The sequence below is a fragment of the Ornithorhynchus anatinus genome, chromosome 18 (assembly GCF_004115215.2).
Source record: "Ornithorhynchus anatinus isolate Pmale09 chromosome 18, mOrnAna1.pri.v4, whole genome shotgun sequence".
NCBI classification, from domain to species: Eukaryota; Metazoa; Chordata; class Mammalia; order Monotremata; family Ornithorhynchidae; genus Ornithorhynchus; species Ornithorhynchus anatinus.
In genome coordinates, this window is record NC_041745.1 from 26,986,279 (window position 1) to 27,005,816 (window position 19,538).

General features: G+C 44.9%; 1 non-coding gene across 1 annotated transcript; it reads right to left on the reverse strand.

Moving 5' to 3' along the window:
* Window positions 1-3,433: 3,433 nt before the first annotated feature.
* On the reverse strand, window positions 3,434-3,571 carry LOC114805615. Its single transcript, XR_003753586.1, has one exon. It is a non-coding gene; the product is annotated as a small nucleolar RNA SNORA7 (small nucleolar RNA).
* Between the last annotated feature and the right edge of the window lie 15,967 nt (window positions 3,572-19,538).

Here is a 19,538-nt window from a genome sequence, read left to right on the forward strand (position 1 = left end):
CCTATGTAGACTGTGAGCCGTGAGGGAAAGGACTGTGTCCTATCTAACAAACTTGTACCAACCCAGCGCTTAGAACGGTGCTCGACACATAGTAAGCACTTTGCAAATGCCATAAAAAGAATCATTTTGGTTATTATTACCTATTCAATGGAAACAATGATTCCTGCTCTCTCGCTCTCTCCCTCCTCCCCGCCACCTCCCAGAAGCATTGTAAGGATCAGGAAACCGAGTCTAGAAAGTGCTGTGGGTTGAATTTCTTGGAACCAGGAGCTGTATAACAAGCTATTTTTCATTGTGATTTGATTTCTGCTAAGGCGGCCATTTGGGCAACGAAGCCAGAGGGCCCACCGGCCTGGGGCTATCAGAGTCGGGCAGACAGACTGACCTTCCTTGCGGGGCAGGGGTCGGGGGAGCCGCTCCTGGGCTGAGGATGGCATAGGCGAGGCAGGGGGCCAGGACTCCTGGGGGACCGGGAAGTGGGAGGTTTGTCTGAATGTACAGTGGTCCTCTCTGAGCACACGGGAGGGCTCCTTAAGGCCCCTAGAGAACCACTTATCCCAACAAACACAGCCTTGGCCACAGCAGGTGACTGTAAATTCAGCTAACCAAGCCGAACGTGGTCTACTTCTCTCAGACGGGCACTGAGCTAACTTCACTGGGCCTTTCTTTTCCCCAACTCCTAGAATTCCCCTCTGTCCGGGTAGCTGGCATTAAGATGGTTGGCATCCCACTGCCTGTTTCCCTGACCGGCCGTTGGCACCAGGAGGGCACGGCTCCCTCCCCGGGACCTGGACCTCTACGTCTCTCTCCCCTTACTCCTGACTTGGGCCAAATGGGAGAAGACGTGTTGGGAGAAGAGAGGAAAGGAGAAAGAAGAGGGGAGGTAGAGGGGAGGGGACGGGAGGAAAGCAGCATGGCCTAGTGGATAGACCACAGGCCTGAGAGTCAGAAAGATGTGAGTTCTAATCCCGGCACTGCCACTTGTTTGCTGTGTGGCCTTGGGCAAATCACTTCACTTCTCTGTGCCTCAGTTACCTCATCTGTAAAATGGGGATTAAGACAGTGAGCCCCACATGGGACAAGGGACTGTGTCTAACTTGATTAGCTTGTATCTCCCCCAGTGCTTAGTTCAGTGCCTGGCACATAGTAAGTGCTTAACAAATACCATAAAAAAAATCATCCGATGCAGAAGGGAGTTGTAGAAGGGGAACTGACGGCTTAATGGGGGAGGGATTGGAGGAGATGTGCTTTTAATGAGGCTTTAAAGGTGGGGAGAATGATCGTCTGTCAGATATGAAGGGGGAGGGAGTGTCAAGCCAGAGGCAGGATGTGGGAGAGGGGTTGGTGGTGAGATAGACAAGATCGAGGTACAGTGAGTAGGCTGACATTGGAACAGTGATCTCCTTGTGGTGAGAGGTCATGCCTCTTATTAATAACAATAATAATGATATTTTTTAAGCACTAACTATATGCCAAGCACCGAGTTAGGTACAGGATAATCAGATCAGACAAAGTCTCTTTCCCAGGTGGAGTTTACAATGAAACAGGGAGAACGAGTATTTTTTCCCCATTTTACGGATGAGAAACTGAAGCACAGAGACATTAAATAATAAAAATAATTATGTTGGTATTTGTTAAGCGCTTACTATGTGCAGAGCACTGTTCTAAACACTGGGGTAGATACAAGGTAATCAGGCTGTCCCACGTCAGGCTTACAGTTAGTCCCTATTTTACAGATGAGGTAACTGAGGCCCAGAGAAGTTAAGTGACTTGCCCACAGTCACACAACTGACAAGTGGCAGAGCCAGGATTCAAACCCTTGACCTCTGACTCCCAAGCCTGGGCTTTTTCCACTGAGCCACGCTGCTTCTCACAAGTGACTTGTCCAAGATCACACAGTAGACAAGTGGCAGAGTCAGGCATGTAATCCACGTCTCCTGACTCCCAGGCCCATCCTCCTTCCACTAGGTCCCTTACATCTAGTTACTGTTCCAAGTGGTTAATACAGTGCTCTGTAAACAGTCGCTGCTCAATAAATATTGTTGATTGATTGACTGCAGTGCAAGTTGTCCTTAACTTGGGGTTTTGCAAGACTGTAACCACAACAATTTGGTAGAATTGGGTTTAGGTTGCCAATTAAATGGAAACTAAAAGGAATTAACTTTCCAAATGCCTCAATCTCTTCCAGCCCTTGTGTCAAACAAACCTTCTCTGCCTCCTTCAGCTCTCTCCAGCTTTTGCTCCATCTCTTTACTCCAGTGCCTGTCCAGATACCTCAAAAGGGGACTACTCCTCCACGGCTGTAAGCTTCTTGAGGGCAGGGACCATGTCTACCAAGTCTATTGCTTTGTACTCTCTCTAATGCTCAGTACAGTGTTCTGCACACAGTTAGTGCCCAATAAATAACAGCGTGGCCTAATGGATAGAGCCCGGGCCTGGGAGTCAGAAGGACCTGGGTTTTAATCCCAGCTCTGCCACATGTCCGCTGTGTGACTTTGGGGAAGTCACTTACCCAAGTGACTTTTACCTATCCGCAGCACTTACACATACAGGCAACAGTGTTCTGCACACAATTAGTGTTCAATAAATAACAGCGTGGTCTAGTGGATAGAGCCCAGCAGAGAGAGTCAGAAGGACCTGGGTTCTAATGCCAGCTCTGCCACTTGTCCACTGTGTGACCTTGGGGAAGTCACTTACCAAAGTGACTTTTTCCTCTCCTCAGCACTTACATATACATGCATATTTAATTATTCAGCCTTTTTATCCTGACACGTTTATATTACTACTTGTCATATTTTCTTTCTTCCCCTTGCTCGCACCTCCCACGTTAGATTGTAAACCCCTTGAGGGCCGCAGCCGTGTCTTCCGATGGACTCTCCTAAAATCCCATACACACAGTAAGTGCTTGGTAAATGGCGTGGATTCATTGAGTGGTTCAGAGGTGGAGACAGAATTACGTTGGTTCAGCTGTACTTTTATGAAAGCCCCAGGGAGCTTTTTGGGCACCTGGAAACATTTTAATTCATCACCAGCCAGGTGGTCTGCTAACACTCTGGCCAAGGTGCCCACAGAGATGGGTGGAGGTGGGCAAGGGGTGCCCTTAAGGTAGGGAAGTTCACATCACTCCCCACTTCCCCTCTCCACAATGAAAAGTATCAATGTGGGGCTGGGGGCTGTACTGTACTCACTCCCCCCAGAAATCCAGTGCTTAGAACAGTGCCTGGGCACATAGTAAGTGCTTGCCCTTGTCTTATGCTATTGAGTCGTCCAGAATGCCCCACCTCCATCAGCAATCAATCTGGTAGTGGATCCATAGAGTTTTCTTGGTAAGAATACAGACGTAGTTTACCACTGCCTCCTTAGGCGCAGTAAACCTGAGGCTCCGCCCTCGACTCTCTCCCATGCCGCTGCTGCCCAGCATGAGTGAGTTTTGACTTGTAGCAGATTGCCTTCCACTCGCTAGCCACTGGCCAAGCTGGGAATGGAATGGGTAAGCCTCTGCTTGACTTTCACTCCCCTAGTTGAGACTGGTAGAGGACTGGAACCTCTCCAGGTGTGACCCTGAGAGGGGAAATAAGTGCTTAAAAAATACCATAATTATAATGAAGCCATTCCATCCCTTCTAAGGAATAATTCCATGACCAGGTTAGAGATGGCTTGGAAGTCTTGGAAGTCTTCCAGAACAAGAGTTTCCTTTTTTTTAATGGTATTTGGAAGGCACTTACCATGTGTCATGCAATGTACTAAGTCCTGGGGTAGATAATCAATCCATTGTATTTACTGAGTACTGTGTGCAGAGCACTGTACTAAGCACTTGGTAGAGCATAGTATAACAGTATAACAGACACATTCCCAATAATCAGGTAAGACATAGTCCAGGTTGCACTTGGGGCTCACAGTCTTAATCCCCATTTTGTAGATGAGGTAAATGAGGCCCGGGGGATTTAAATGACTTGCCCAAGTTCACACAACAGACAAATGGTGGAGCTGGGCTTAGGACTGGTGCTGCAACGAGGCAGGGGGATAGAATACAGGCTAGGGAGACAGAGGATATGGGTTATAATCCCATATCTGCCACTTGTTTACTATGTGACCTTGGGCAAGCTGTTTAACTTCTCTGTGCCTCAGTTATCTAATCTGCAAAATGGGGATTAAGACTGTGAGCCCCAAAGGGGACAACCTGATTATCCCCTTTGTATCTACTCCAATGCTTAGAACAGTGCTTGGCACATAGTAAGCACTTAACAAATACCATAATTATTATTATTATTTATTGAGCACCTATTGTCTGCCGAGCCATGTACTAAGCACCTGAGAGAGTATAACAGGGTTGGTGGACACATTCCCTGCCCACAGTGAGTTAGATTGTACTTTCCCAAGTGCTTAGTACAGTGCTTTGCACACAGTAAGCGCTCAATAAATACAAATGAATGAGCTTACGGTCTAGAGAGTGTGACAGACATTAATATACATAAATAAGTTACAGTCATGGACATAACCCCTTGGGAGAGCACAATGGAGTTGGCAGGTGTGATTCTTGCCCTCAAAGAGCTGACGATCTTCTCCAAGTTCCTTCCAGCCCTCAGGTTCTGTGGCCCCTGGTGCCGTTCACTGCTTCTCACTGGGTGGGAAGCTTTCTTTCTTGGCAAACAGGAAACCAAGCCAAGATTCTGGCACCGAGGATGTTTTCATGAAAGGATAAGTTTGAAGTTAAATTGGCTGGCCCAGGAGGTGAGATGAGGCTGATCTGTATTTACACTTAGGAAAAAACACTCTTCTCTGCCCACCCCGCATTCTCTGGCAACCCCGCAGCTTGTTCTTTTTTCTTTTCTTTTTTAAAAGATTATTTGTTAAGTGCTTACTAATTATAAGGAATAGTTGTGGTATTTGTTAAGCGTTTACTATGTGCTGAGCACTGTTCTAAGCGCCGGGGTAGGTACAAGTTAATCCGAATGGACACAGTCCATGTCTCATGTGGGGCTCACAGTCCTAAGTCCCATTTTACAGATGATTTAACTGAGGCCCAGAGAAGTGGAGTGACTTGCCCGAGGTCACACAGCAAACAAGTGGTGGACCCGGGATTAGAACCCATGACCTTCTGATTCCCAGTCCTGAGCTCTATCCACTATGCAATACTGCCTTTCTCCCACACCATAGAGCACACCCTCTCCTCTGCTGCTGTCTCCTCCTACTACTACTACTTAATTTTTTTTAATGGTATTTGTTAAGCGCTTACTATGTACCAGGCACTGTATTAAGTGCTGGGATAGATATAAATCAGAAGGTCATGGGTTCTAATCCTGACTCCACCAGCTGTTTGCTGTGTGACCTTGTGCAAGTCCCTTCACTTCTCTTTGCCTCAGTTACCTCATCTATAAAAAAGGGATTGAGACCTTGAGCCCCTCTTGGGACAGGGACATGCAACTCGATTTGCTTGTATCCCCCCCCGGTGTTAATACAGTGCCTGGTACATAATAAGCACTTAACAAGTACCACAATTATTATTATTATTATTCAATCGTATTTATTGAGCACTTACTATGTGCAAAGCATTGTACTAAGTGTTTGGGAGAATACGATATTGCAGACACATTCCCTGCCCAAAATGGATTCACAGTCTAGAGGGGGAAATCAAGGAAATCAGGTTGGACACAATCCCTGTCCATATAAATTTCACAGTCTTAATCCCCATTTTACAGAAGAGGTAAGTGTGGCACAGAGAAGTGAAGTGACTTGTCCATAGCCACGCAGCAGGCAAGTGGTAGAGTCCAGATTAGAACCCAGGTCCTCTGGCTCCCAGTCCAGTGCTTTTTCCACTAGGTCAGGGGAGAACTTAACATCATGGAGGGAGAAGAACCACCAGCAAACAGTACAGGCTGTGGGGGGTGTCAGCCTCTCCCTCTCAAAGCCGGGCAGGACCTAGAGGTCTGAGTCTCTCCCTTGCAAGCACTAATCCCTTTGCTTAGTGTAAATATTTGTCGATTCCTGGCCCAGCTCTGGCAGGGCTGCCTTTCGGCCACACTTTCTTGCGGCAGATGTCTTCCTGCCCTCCGACCTTCCCACCCCTGGGGTTAGATTTGAAGGGAGTTTGAGAAACAGCGTGGCAATAGTGTACTTTTTGAGTGCTTATTTTATGCAGAGGGCTGTACTAACCGCATGGTTTAGTGGCTAGAACATGAACCTGAGAGTCTGAAGGTCGTGGGTTCTAATCCCTCTTGTGCCACTTGTCTGCTGTGTGACCTTGGGCAAGTCACTTCACTGGGCCTCAGTTACCTCAACTGTAAAATGGGGATTGAGACCGTGAGCCCCACTTGGGACAGGGACTGCGTCCAACTCAATTTGCTTGTATCCCCCAGAGCTTAGTACAGTGCCTGGTACGTAGTAAGCACTTAACAGATACCACAATTATTATTTTTTATTATTATTATTATTACAATACAACAGAGCTGATAAACATGTTCCCTGTATACAATCAGTAAAGGTTTCTACGCATTTTGACTAGGTGACAAGAGCCCGTAGCAACACCTGGACTTCCTGAACTGGAATCAGGCTTGATTGTATTGTTCATAATAATAATAGTCATATTGGTTAAGCATTTACTATGTACCAGGCACTGTACTGAGTGCTGGGATAGATGCCCGTTAATAAGGTGGGTCACAGTCCCTGTCCCACATGGGGCTCAAAGTCTGAGAGGGAGAACAGGCCTTGAGTCCTCATTTTACAGATGAGGAAAAGGAGGTACAGAGAAGTTAAGTGACTTGCCAACTCTCACCCATCAGACCCTAAGGGCCCAACCCCTTCTCCACAAGGAGGGCCGTACCTTTCAAAAGTTCCTCCTGCATGCTGAGTGGGTGCTAATCAATATACTATTTATTGAGCACTTCTCCTGACCAAAGCACTCTACTAAGCATTTCAGAGAGTACGAGAGAGTTATAAGGTACAGTTCCTGCCCTCATGGATTTATAATCTAGAGAAACACCAATATAATTTACAGGTAGGCGGAAGCAATAAAACTTTGAGACGTGTACCTACGTGTTCCTGGGAGACTACCCAAGTATTTAAAGGTCAAGAACCAACTTTATAGGAGATGTTGAAGTGCTGAAATGGCAATAGAGGGCAGGGAAATGAGAGTAAATCAGGGAAGACCTCTTGGAGGAGATACACTTTTAGAAGAGGTCTGAGCAGTGTTTTGCCTGGTGTGAACGGGGAGGAGGTTTCAGGCACAATGGCAAGAGAGAGGAGAATTATTTCATTCATTCATAGTATTTATTGAGCACTTACTATGTGCAGAGCACTGCACTAAGCGTTTGGAATATACAATTTGGCAACAGTTAGAGAAAATCCCTGCCCAATGATGGGCTCACAGTCTAAACAGAGTTCAGTGAATAGGTTGGCTAGAAAGGATCAAAGAGTGAGGGCTGGGTTATAGTGGGAGGGAAGCATGGATGATAAGCTACTACTATCAACTCTATTGCATTCTTATAGTAGTATTAATGAAATAATTATAATATCTGTTAAGTACTTCTTATGTGGCAAGACCTAAATTCTGGGATAGACAGAAGATAATCAGGTAAGACCAAATCCCTCATCCACCTGGAGCTCACAGTCTAAGTAGGAAAGAGAACAGATAATGAATCTCCATTTTACAGATGAGAAAACTGAGGTACAGAGGATTTAAATGACTTCATCCATTCAGTCATATTTACTGAGCACTTACTGTGTGCAAAGTGCTGTACTAAGCACTTAGTGACTTGCCCAGGGTCACACCAGCAGGCAAGAGGTGGAACCGGGTTTGGACCCAGGTCTTCTGATTCCGTGGCCGGTGCTCTTTCTACTAGGCCACATTGTGCCCAAATGCTCAGTACAGTGGTATGCACCCAGGAAGGGCTTAATAAATACCACCGATCGGTTGACAGATTGAAGAGAAGAACTGGGGAGCGAATCCATTAAGTGCCTTGCACTCCAAGGTCACAGCCAAGCCCGTGGCAAGGTTCGCCGGCTCTGACCGGCCTTTTAAAAGACTGAACGTTCTCCAGCCTTCCTAATCACGCCAGAGTTGTGGTAAGGCACCTGATGGCAGTGATGAGGCAGTTGGCCAAAGACTACAGTACCCCATTCTTTCCATCTGTATTCAAAATAGTTACTTTTTGAAAAAAAGAATGGGATTTGTTAAGCTCTCACTATCTGTCAAAGCACTGTTCTCAGTACCGGGGTAGACACAAAATAATCAGGCTGTCTCACATGGGGCTCACAGTCTTAATCCCCAGTTTACAGCTGAGATAACTTAAACATAGAAAAGTGACTTGCCCAAGGTCACGCAGCAGACAAGTGGCGGAGCTGGGATTAGAACCCAGATCCTCCTGACTCCCGGGCCCAGGCTCTATCCACTAGACCACGCTGCTCCAAACGTTTGGAGTCTGGGATGAATGATTTCAATTGTTGGTGAAACACTTCATCTCCAAAGGCGTTAAAGACAGAGAAGTAGCGTGGCCTAGTGGAAAGTCATGCTAATTATGATATTTTGTTAAGTGCTTATCGTGTGCGGAACACTGCACTAAGCACTGAGGTAGCTGCAATACAAAAAGAACTTGGGGTCTGGAAGTCAGGAGACCTGGGTTCTAGAGAAGCAGCATGGCTCAGTGGAAAGAGCCCGGGCTTTGGAGTCAGATGTCATGGGTTCGAATCCTGGCTCGGCCACTTGTCAGCTGTGTGACTTTGGGCAAGTCACTTAACTTCTCGGTGCCTCAGTTACCTCATCTGTAAAATGGGGATTAAGACTGTGAGCCCCACGTGGGACAACCTGACTCCCCTGTGTCTACCCCAGCGCTTAGAACGGTGCTCGGCACATAGTAAGCGCTTAACAAATACCAACATTATTATTATTATTAGTCCCAACTCTGCCACGTGCCTGCTGTGTGAACTTGTGCAGGTCACTTAACTTCTCTGTACCTCCATTCCCTCAGCTGTTAACTGGGGATTCCATACCTGATCTCCCTGCTCCTCACCCTGGGAACCCCTAATGGGACAGGGACTGTGTCTGATCTAATTGTCTTGTATCCATCCCAGTGTTTATATTAAAGTCTGTCTCCTCCACTAGACAGTGAGCTCCTCGTGAGTGGGGAATGTGTCTGATCTATTTATCTCGATGGTATTGATGCCTGACTCCTTGATTTGTTGTCTGTCTCCCTCTTTTAGACTGTGAGCCCGTTGTTGGGCAGGGATGGTCTCTGTTGACGAATTGTACATTCCAAGCGCTTAGTCCAGTGCTCTGCACACAGTAAGCGCTCAATAAATACGATTGAATGAACGATGTTGTAGAGAAGCAGCGTGGCTCAGTGGAAAGTGCCCGGGCTTGAGAGTCAGAGGTCATGGGTTTGAATCCCAACTCTGCCTCTTGTCAGCTGTGTGACTGTGGGCAAGTCACTTCACTTCTCTGTGCCTCAGTTCCCTCATCTGTTAAAATGGGGATGAAGACTGTGAGCCTCACGTGGGACAACCTCATTCCCCTGTATCTACCCCAGCGCTTAGAACAGTGCCCTGCACGTAGTAAGCGCTTAACAAATACCAACGTTATTATTATTATTATTAGTGTACTCTCCCAAGCGCTTATTGCAGTCTTTTGCATATAGTAAGCGCTCAATAAATATTATTATTATCAATAATATAATTGTAATACTATGTATTATAAAGTGCTATATATTAATATCGTATATTATGATTATTGTTAGTAATAATAATAGCTCCCTCTAGACTGTAAGCTTGTTATGGGTAGGGAACATGTGTGCTGATTCTGGTTGTATTGGACTCTCCCAAGTGCTTGATACAGTCCTCTGCACATATAAAGCGCTCATTAAATATGATTGATTGATTGACTGATTGATTGATTAGAAAGACCTTTGCAGTTGGCCTTTGCCTCGTGGGCTCAGTCCAAAGGAATCGAGGTGACCCCAGTGGCTCAGTAAATTAGCAAGTCATACTCACGATGGACGCTAGGTGGCAATGTGACTTAACTTGAAGATTTTCATGGAAATTGGAATATTTTCGCCCCAAAATAATAATAATAATAATAATAATAATAATGGTATTTGTTAAACGCTTACTCTGTGCCAAGCACTGTTCTAAGCACTAGATAATAATAATGATGGCATTTGTTAAGCGCTTACTATGTGCCCAGCACTTTTCTAAGCCCCGGCTTAGTTACAGGGTAATCATGTTGTCCCACTTGGACCTAACGTTTTTAATGCCCATTTGACAGATGAGGTAACCGAGGCAAAGAGAAGTTAAGTGACATGTCCAGGTCACACAGGAGACAAGTTGCGGAGGTGGGAGTAGAACCCATGTCCTCTGACTGCCAAGTCCGTGCTCTTTCCATTAAGCCACGCTGTTTCTCTATCCATCCCAGGCCCCATTCATTCGTTCAGATGTTATTTATTGAGGGCTTACTGTATGCAGAGCACTGTAATAAGAGCTTGGGAGAATACAATACAACAGAATTAGCAGACACACTCCCTGCCCGCAACGAGTTTACAATCTAGAGAGGGAGACAGACATTAATAAGAAATAAATTACAGATATGTGCATAAGTGCTGTGGGGCTGGGAGGGGGGATTCATCCTTTCATTCAGTCATATTTATTGAGAGCTTACTGTGTGCAAAGCACTGTAATATGCACATGGGAGAGTGCAAAATACAACAATAAATGGACATATTCCCTACCCACAACGAAATCAGCTCAGCTCATCTTCCCCTCACTCCAGGTCCTTCCTTCACCTCACTACAAGTTGGTCCATTAAAGGAAGGTGGCCAACAGGTGTCCTGCCTGGCTTGCTAAAGAGGCAGAAAACAGAACAAGTAGAGGGACCCAAATACTGGGAGCAAGTCAGGGCACCACAGAGGGGAGTGGGAGAAGAGGGAAGGAGGGATTAGTCAGGAAAGGCCTCTTGGAGGAGATAATAATGATGGTATGTGTTAAGCACTTACTATGTGCCGACCACTGTTCTAAGTACTGGGGTAGATAGAAGGTAATCAGGTTGTCCCATGTTGGACTCACAGTCTCAATCCTCATTTTACAGACGAGTAACTGAGGCTCTGAGAAATTAAGTGGCTTGCCCAAGGTCACACAGCAGACAAGTAGCAGAGCCGGATTAGAACCCACATCCTCTGACTTCCAAGCCCGTGCTCCTTCCACAAAGCCATGCTGCTTCTCTGCAAAAAAAAAATAATAATAATGGTATCTGTTAATCGCTTACTATGTGCCAGGCACCGTACTAAGGGCCGGGGTGGATACAAGTAAATCGGACACAGTCCCTGTCCTGCATAAGGCTCACAGTCTTATTCCCCATTTTACAGATGAGCTAACTGAAGCACAGAGAAGTGAAGGGACTGGCCTAAAGTCACACAGCAGATAAGTGGCGGAGCGGGGATTAGAACCTATGACCTTCTGACTCCCAGGCCCATGCCTTCGATAAGGCTTTGAAGTAGGGGAGAATAATTGTCTGTAGGATCTAGCACTTAAAAACCCACTGTTATCCTTTCTGTTATCACAGAAAGGGGAAGCTGCCTCGCTTTGGCCCAGGTTAAACAAAACCCAAACCCTGGCTTCCCCCTGCTTTTCCCACCACTGTACACAGCACCACTATCCTCCCCGTCTCACAAGCCCATAACCCTTCCGTCTTCTCTCTCACCGCACCCACAAATTCGATCTGTCACCAAATCCTATCGGTTCTACCTTCACAACACCGCCAATCTCCACCCTTCCCTATCCATCCAAACTGCCAGCATTTTCATCCAAGCACTTATCCTACCCCATCTTGACTACTGCATCTGTATCCTCACTGATCTCCCGGCCTCCTATCTCTCCCCACTCCAATACATACTTTACTCTGCCGCACAGATCATCTATCAAAAAAAAAAAGCTCAGGCCATGTCTCCCCACTCCTCAAGAATCTCCAGTGGTTGCCCATCCACCTCCACGTCAAACAGAAACTCCTTACTGTCGGCTTTAAATCACTCCATCGGCTCACCCCATCCTATCTCACCTCACCTCACCTACTCTACCACAGCCCAGTCCGCACACTCAGCATCTCTGGCGTCATCTTACTTCGGGTGTCACCATCTCCTCTGACCGCTTTCCCACATCCTCTCCTAGCCTGGAACTCCCTCCCCCTCCACATATGCCAGACCACCACTCTCTCCAACTTCAAAGCACAGTTAAGATCATATCTTCTCTTAATCTCCACAATTAAGTCTTCTTTTCCCCAGCTCACTTTCCCTTCTGTGTCCTCTATGTATTTTGATCTGTGACCTTTGGACATTTGATATTCACCCCACCCCAACAGCACTAATGTATCTTTAAATTATTATAAATTACTTATATTAATGTCAGTCTCCCGCCGAATACCATTATGGGCAGGGTATGTGTCTGCTAATTCTGTAGTATTATGCTCTCCCAAGCATTTAGAACAGTGGTCTAGACTGTAAGCTTGTTGTGGACAAGGAATGTGTCTGTTTATTGTTATATTGTACTCTCCAAAGTGCTTAGTAGAGTGTCCTGCCACAGTAAGTACTCAATATGGTTGACATTGACTAGTAAATATTCAATAAATATCAATGATTTACTAATTGATTATGGCAAAATCTAAGTCCTTACACTCCCCTCTGTATTATAGTGTGACCCAGTAGACTGTGAGTTCATCGTGGGTAGGGAACCTTCTGTTGACCCTGTTGTATTGTACTCTCCCAACTGCTCAGTACATTGCTCTGCACAATAAGCACTCAATAAATACCCACTGATGGTTGAAAGAGCATGGGCCTGGGAGTCAGACACCTGGAATTCCCTTTCTGCCTCTGCCACCTTCCTGCTGTGTGACCTTGGGCAAGTCACTTAACTTCTCTGCACCTCAGTTTCCTCATCTGCAAATTGGGGATTAAATATCTGTTTTCCCTCCTACTTAGATTTAGAGCCTCATGAAAGATGGGGATTGTGCCTGACCTGATTATCTTGTATTTGCCTTGGTACAGTGCTTGGGGCATAATAACCATTTAACAAATACAGAGCACTGTACTAAGCACTTGGGAGAGTACAAAATAGAGTTGGTAGACATGTTTCCTGCTAGTAATGAGTTTGCAGTCTAGCAGGGTAAACAGATATTAATTTATAATGTATAATCAAAGTCACATTAGCCACATGGACAAGTTCTCATGTGTATCTCTTGCCCAAGCAACATTGCCAATCACTTGGATCGAGGCTGGACTTGGGATCCAGGCTGGTCTCCCCACTGAACCATAGAAAGGATAGTGGACCAAGGACTCCGGAGGTTGGATTCACTACCAGTCTGGGTCAGAGAGGACCTGGAAAACATAATTCTATTCTTTTTCTTTATGCTATTTGTTAAGTGCTTACTATGTGCCAAGCACTGTACTAAGCACTGAGGTAGAAACAAGGTAATTGGGCGGAACACAGTCTCTGTCCCCCACAGGGATCCCATGTTAAAATAGGCTGTTGCTGAGCAGGTGCAGTACCTGCTGTTTTTCTTTAATCTTCCCCTCTGTAAACTGATTTTTCCCCAGAGTTTCAGCTATGGAGATCCAATCAACTCCTAAATTCCACGTCAGGTTGGACTTGCTGTTCCAAACGGTTCGCTATAATGTTAAATTGTTAGAATTCAGCTTATCTTTTAAAAAAAAATTGTTCTGCTCTCCACCCCTGCTGCTTGCAAACATGTTGGTTCCTAATAGCTGCTTGTTTAGCATGTCCTCGTCAGTCCCCTTCCCTAATCTGTTTCCTTCGGCATAGCTGTGTTGTAATGAGGATTGCCTCAACGCTACTGAACTGACTGCATTCCAGATCATCATTGTTGACCATCCGCATAGCGGAGTGGATAGAGAACGGGTCTGGGAGTCAGAATGTCACAGGTTCTAATCCCAGCTCCGCCACTTGTCAGCCATGTGACCCAGGGCAAGTCACTTAACTGCTCTGGGCCTCAGTTCCCTCATCTGTAAAATGGGGATAAGACTGAGAGCCCCATGAGGGACAGGGACTGTGTCCACCCTGATTAGCTCGTATCTTTGCCAGTGTACAGTCTCTAACACGTCGTAAGTGCTTCACAAATACCATAAAAAAACCCAGGTTGGTTAAAATAAGGAAACAGTTTGAAAACCAACAGTAGGAATTTAATGAAGAAAGACTCATATTCAAGAGTTGTTTTCTTTACAAAGAAGGCAGTGAAAGCTGGAAGATGTGTTAACCAGCTGACATTTGAAGTATGCTTTTTCCTTTCTTGTTTAACCTTTCTGCCTTCACTCCAGGGATTTAATTACATGGAAAAGTCTAGAGGAAAAGTATTGCTTAATCAATCATTCTTAGTGCTAAGTGGGGACAGAGCACTACACACACTCTGTGGCTCAGTTTCCTCATCTGGAAGATAGGGATTAAGACTGGGAGTCCAATGTTCATTCATTCATTCAATAGTATTTATTGAGCACTTACTATGTGCAAAGCACTGTACTAAGCGCTTGGAATGAACAAGTCGGCAACAGATAGAGACATTCCCTGCCGTTTGACGGGCTTACGGTCTAATGAGGGGAGACGGACAGACAAGAACAATGGCGATAGAGTCGAGGGGAAGAACATCTCATAAAAACAATGGCAACTAAATAGAATCAAGGCAATGTACATTTCATTAACAAAATAAATAGGGAATTAAAATATATACAGTTGAGCGGACGAGTACAGTGCTGAGGGGATGGGAAGGGAGAGGGGGAGGAGCAGAGGGAAATAGGGGGAAAAGAGGGTTAAGCTGCAGAGAGGTGAGGGGGGGTTGGTAGAGGGAGTAGAGGGAGAAGAGGAGCTCAGTCTGGGAAGGCCTCTTGGAGGAGGTGAGTTTTAAGTAGGGTTTTGAAGAGGGGAAGAGAATCAGTTTGGCGGAGGTGAGGAGGGAGGGCATTCCAGGACCACGGGAGGACGTGGCCCAGAGGTCGACGATGGGATAGGCGAGACCGAGGAACAGTGAGGTGGGCGGCAGAGGAGCGGAGCGTGCGGGGTGGGCGGTGGGGCAGGAACTGTGTCCAACATGATTATCTTGTATCTACCCCAGGGCTTAGTATTGTGCCTGCCACAGAGTATGCGCTTAACAAATACCACAACTATTATTATCATTACATTAACCGCTTGGAAGAATATAGTAGAATTAGATGTGACCCGTCCTCAAGAAGCTGACAAATGTGAGATGGACATTAAAATAAATTTCACAAAGGAGAAGGTAGTAAAGTATAAAGATATGTACTTAATTGGTAAGGGGGAATATGGGAGTGCCTGGCCTAGTGGTCAGAGGACCTGTGTTCTAATCCCGGATCCACCTCTTGTCTGATGTAAAATGGGGATTAAGCCTGTAAAGCTCAAACTCTCGAGAAGTAGTTTGGCTTAGTCGATATAGCATAGGCCTGGGAATCAGGAGGATCTGGGTTCTAATCCCAGCTCCGCCTGTCAGCTGTGTGACCTTAGGCAAATCATTTCTCTGGGCCTCAGTTACCTCATTTATAAAATGGGGATTAAGAGTGTGAGCCCCATGTGGGACAAAGACCGTGTCCAACCTGATTAGTTTGTATCTACCCTATTGCTTAGAACAGTGCTTGGCACATAGTACTAAAAAAGTACCACAATTATTATTATTGAATATGGTCAAAGGGCAGTTGTATGTCCTCTAAACATGGACCCAAATAGCTACAGCTTTCACTTGATTACAACTACAATCATTTCATTGATAATAAAGATGGTATTTGTTAAGGGCTTACAATGTGCCAAACACTGTCCTAAGCACTAGGATAGATACATTGTCAGGTTGGACACACTACCTGTCCCACATGGGGCTCTTGATCCCAGTTTACTTTTGATGTGGTAACTGAGGCACAGAGAAATGTAACGACTTACCTAAGGCCACACAACAGACAACTGACGGAGCAGGGATTAGAACCCAGGTCCTTCTGACTCCCAGGCCCATGCTCTATCCAGTAGGCCATACTGCTTCCTTAACATTCATTCGAGATATTTCAGCTTCACATGAGGATTAATTCTTGTAATACTATGAAACTTGGTGACAAGAAATCAATCAATAGATGGAGAAAAGCAGCACATCCTAGTAGATAGTGCACGGCCTGAGAGTCAGAAGATCCTAGATTCCAATTCCAGCTTCACCCCCCCGTCTGAGTGACCTTGGGCAAGTCACTTCATTTCTCTGGGCCTCAGTGTCCTCATCTGTAAAGTGGGGACTAAGACTGTGAGCCCCATGTGGGACATGGACTGTGTACAACCTGATTACCCTATATCTACCCTAGGGCTTAGAAGAGTGCCAGGCTCATAGTAAGTGCTTAACACATACCATAAAAAGCCCCCCAAAATAAAGGTCACTGCATACAGAGGGATCTTGGGGAAATACATGCTACTGGGACACCCAACAGCTTCTGCTCTAGCCCAGGAAGGACTCAGAAGACCGTCAGTAAAGTGAGCCCTCACCCAGTACCCTGACATGGGTACCTGGGACATGCCAGCATGGTGTAGCAGATAGAGCATGGGCCTGGCAGTCAGAAGGCCATGAGTTCTAATCCTGGCTCTGCCACTTCTCTGCTGTGTGACTCTGGGCAAGTCACCTCACTCCTCCATGCCTGTAACATTTGTAAAATGGGGAATGAGACTTTGAGCCCCACGTGAGACAGAGACTGTGTCCAACGCGATTTGCATGCATCCACCCCAGCGATCAGTAATGTCTCTCACAAAGTAAGTGCTTAAGAAATACCACAATTGTTATATTATTAAGCTATATAGGAGAGAAGCTACTCCCACCCGCCTGCTACTCAAACTACCATTGGCCCCTGCTCCAGCAGCATGGACTAGTGGAGAGTGCAAGGGCCAGGGAGAACGTGGATGACAGAGAAGTGTCAAAATGGTAGTTAAGGGGAAGTCAAGTTGAATTGGGAAGGCCACCTGGAGATGTGATTTCAGAAGGGCTTTGGAAAATTGGAGGCAGGGGCTGAGTTCTGCCCCGAATGTGTGGAAAGGGAGACGTCTTAGGATCCCGATCGATTTCTCAAGGAGACAAGGTTGTTTAGAAGTTACCGAAGCCCTTTTCTAAGGCTTATCGGCACAGTCCAGAGGCCTTGATGGATGATGTTCCCTGCGCTTTCCTCTATCTGCCATCCTGCCAAGACCTGATCGCAGTATCTTGTTGTGTGGCCCAAAGCAGCAGTGCGCTTCTGGGATCTCCTGATTTCTGATAATCTTCGGGATCTTCTCCTGAAAGACTCCAGCTACTCTCCTCTCAGCAATGAAGACCTTCCGTGAGTCATCTTTACTTTGTAGATTGGGAGTGATGGCTGGATCTTGGAAATCCTGTGATGAAAATATTTCAGAACATTCCAGGGTGGTAGGTTATAAAGAGTTAATGATTACTCTGAAAGGCCAAAGCTTAGCAATCAGGCAGAGGTCATTCCCAGCCTGAAGCGGCTTTTTCCTATACATATCCTAAGACGGTCAAGATCCAGTTCTAAAGAGAAAGCCATCTATTTCACATTTTGCTTTTATCGAATAGGAGCTAAGGATCAGGATGAATAAGGATAGGATGAATAAAAACAGTCTGGGCATGCAAATATCATTAGGTTCTACTTTAACGTCCCTCAGAGTACAACCTTCCACTTAGTTTAATGGCGACACCACCATTTCCATTTACTCTTTCAGCTTTGTTCTGCTTACAAAAGGTAGGATATATGTCTGTATATCAATGCTCTACATTTTGCCTGTTACTTCTCTTCCCCAAATGTCAGTGTTCTTATAGATTCAATAAATTGATGTCTACGGGGCTAATTAAATAAAAGGAATTGTGATTTCCAATATGACTTTAAAGGGCAAGGGTGGCTCCATCACTTTTACTGCTTTTTTCAATAAATTAGCATGAACTGGGCAATACGATCTGCTACTAATGATAATGGTTTTGTACCAACTTTCAAAAAAGCACCCAAAGCTCTTCAACCCCATCGTGAAATTTTAAGAAACATAGAGAAGCATCCCACAGTGAATTTTTAAAAATTAATCACACTTGTATCCCTTTTCTCTTAACTTCACATTTATTTTCAGAGCAGTCCATTTCCAACAAGTGCCATGGGGAAAGATTAGTCAGTGCAAATTCCCATTTGGTTGATAGTGCTGGCTTGCTGGCTTGTTCACACATTCTTTGTCATGTTACACATCCCTAATACTGACTGTAGGTGAGGCTTCTTTCCAGAATGGCCTGATCTACATTTTAAATTAAATCACCATCTTCACACGATAAATGTTTTCTCAAACATCTTTTCTCCTGAATATGGAAGCCCAAGATAATCCATGGAACAGAAATATATTGCTCTTTGAAATGTCTGCTCCAAATTATTAAGAAACAACCAGGTTTTTAATACTATTGCTGCTAAGACATGGAGACCTGGGTGTATAACCAAGTTTTTAATCACAATGCTTGCAGTATACTGGATGTCGACTCTAATGTTTGGCAGATCTTGCACTCCAAACTATACACAAAATACCACTTAAACTTGAGATGAACTCCTAAGGGGAGATGATTTGAGTACATGCTTTAATACATGCTGTTTTCTTGATAAATCTCATCTTTAAAAATGTGACTCTTCAGCAGAAATTTTTTCACTTTGAAAATCAAAGTGAATTCCATAATGTCGCTTAGTCACTTAGCCCCATTCTTCCTGCTTTATCACCAGTAATGACACATTTTTGTACTAAGAGAGCATTTGTTTCAAATGCATTTAAATGAATACAAAGAGCAATGGCTTTACTCAAATCGGATCTAACTGTTCAAAAGATCAACTCCCCAGAACTAACGGTTAATTCCTGTGGATGAACTGAAGTGCCATTTTCTCTGTGTTACTCTATTTCCAGTCATAGCAAGACTATGTACAAGGTTTAACAAGGGACCAGGTTCTACAGAAATCTTACAGTGCTAAGCCATCATAATATAAATATTCAAAAGTAATTTTCACAGAGAAACATATCTGACACAGGGAAAATCCCTTTTCCCCAACTTTGCACTATTCACCATCTGATTCACCATAAAAGGCAATGGAAATGACAGAATGCAGAGGAAGCAATTACACAAATCTAAAAACTGTGAACAATGATAAAAAAAATAGCTCACGGTTCTTTGTCCTGCTTCTGACTCACAACTAATACTTTTAATAGATTTTTCTATAGATTTCTGGAAGAAGTGAACAGTTCAGGAAGAGAATTACACTATTCTTGGTATTGTGTAAAATCCCAGAGCTTTGCAGTATATACCAGAACAAACAGGTTTGTTTTTTCATTGTGTCTTTAAAATTCCATTATTCCATCCTTTTCTACTTTAATTTATTCCACTTCGGAATACAGAGAATCCAATTCAGATTTAAAAAAAATAGGAAAGACAGCACACCAATCATTAGAAAACTTAGGTTTGCTCTGTAAAAGACCCAAATGTTGTTTAAAAAGTCAAGAGACTAAACATTCTGGTC